Source organism: Capsicum annuum, chromosome 12 (assembly GCF_002878395.1).
Source record: "Capsicum annuum cultivar UCD-10X-F1 chromosome 12, UCD10Xv1.1, whole genome shotgun sequence".
In the NCBI taxonomy this organism is placed as follows: domain Eukaryota; kingdom Viridiplantae; phylum Streptophyta; class Magnoliopsida; order Solanales; family Solanaceae; genus Capsicum; species Capsicum annuum.
Window position 1 is genome coordinate 177,493,855 of NC_061122.1, and position 2,068 is coordinate 177,495,922.

Here is a 2,068-nt window from a genome sequence, read left to right on the forward strand (position 1 = left end):
GGACCAGGTTCTCTCATGAGTTTTGTCAATCATTAAAACTACATATATATTAATTTCTCCCTTTTTGATGATGACAACCTAATAACTAATATAGCAGTAAATTCAAAGTGTTTTTCTCTTATCAACATCATTTATCTCTTCTTTAGTTTCTCCTAATAGCTAGGAATATCAAGTACCTTATCAGTTCCCCTGATCAACAACATCACTCTTATTAGTTCATCCTATCACTAGTATCTCTAAATAACAATATTTTAATTCTTTTTTAGTCCCTTTATAAGATTTCTAGTCATTAGAAGCTGGAATAAGTTTGCCAATCATCAAAACCATGAATATAACATTTTCTCATTTTTTAATGATGACAAACTTAAGCTAGCAATGGATCAGTTTAGGATGTTTCCCTTGACACAAGCACATATTTTTGTTCCCACTTGTACCAACACTTATTTCTCTCAGGTACTAGGTCCCTTCGTTTGTTCCTTTTATCACAATTATTTTCCCTTTCACCAAGATCTTCCTCATTTTGGTATCATAAAAAGAGAAAATAGCAAATAAAGTAATAAAGAGAATCAACACATGTTAAACACATTGCCACTGGGCAACACGAACATGAGAAATAGGAATAGAGAAGAAATAAATATTGAAGCAACAACAAGATATGCAAAATATTCTATTAATACCTTTAAAAGCATATATAAAATGAGAGAACTATCAATTTGTCATATAGGATCTAAAATAAAGCTTAGGTAAAAGATGGATGACATGAACAAATATTGGGAATGAAGACAGAATAAGAGTTGATTCAACATAATTTTTATTTTAAGGACATTGTAGTCTTTGTGAACTTGTAAAAGAATTTAGTTCAGGTCTGCAACTTTGATACACAATTGAGAGACTTCACCTTTTGAAAAGGTAATTCATGATGATGAGCCACCAGGGTACCGGTTCTCTTATGGAAATTAGAGGAAACTTTCATGCAACTCATCCATCTTAGGATCAAACACTCTATCATGAAGTAATTTTTTTTTAATTTGTTTGAGTGAACTCCTTTGCATGCACTTTCTGCATTGACGACTCAGCAGGGTACCCAGTCCCTATTGAAACAACAACATACCTTTTCACAAAAAAAATCTCAGCTTTATTTCAGATTGTTCCCTACTTGGTTAATTTGTAAAACTGTCAGGTACCTGGTCCTTCATGAGATGCTAGAAGATTTAAGAAAATAAGTCATTAGCCTACTTTTTTTATCTACCAAGTACCCAATATAGTTACACAATTAACCAAATAAAAATTATCTCTCATACTTAATATAATGTTGAGTCTACTTACCGTCAAGAAGAGTAAAGATTCAATGATGTCGTGATGCATTATTTCATTTACTAGAGGATTAGGTCCCTTGGAGCTTGTTCAGGAGAAAAGAATTGAGATTCTCACTAAGACATATCAAATCACTCCCACAAATGGAGTCAAGATCTGCCACATACAAATTCTTAAATCTCTTTGCCACCAAGATGATTTTGTTGGTTTCAACATTTCCAAAAAAATTTACCCTCTTGTAAAGTCTTGAATAAGAGGAAATAAAGATGGAAACACAAGAATAAGAAGTAGATAAAACACCTAAAACAAAGTCATGCATTTAAAAGAAAAGTAAGTCAAAAACTACACAAGAAATAGCAAAATGTACCAAGGTGTAAGACATGAATACGAGATCTTTAGAAAAGAATAAAGTATGGCTTAACAACAAAACAGAGATTAAGAAGGGGGCTTAAAAGGGACTTGAGGATTATGGTTAAACAATTATAAACATTTATTGAGCTTTAAGCAACTTTCTTGGAAAGTTAAATATTTCTCGGTTTGAAGATCATTTAGGGGACCAAGTCCCTGCTTGTTCCATCAGGTGCTTGTTATAAGGATAATTTCAATATAGCAATCTCAGCGTCTTTGTATGGAAGCAATGCAGGCACTCAACCAACTTCAGAATTTTCTCATTCCTTAGACAACATAAGATTAGACACCATAAAATGATTTGTCACTCCACTTTTATTCTTGATGATCTTATATTTCTCCAAGG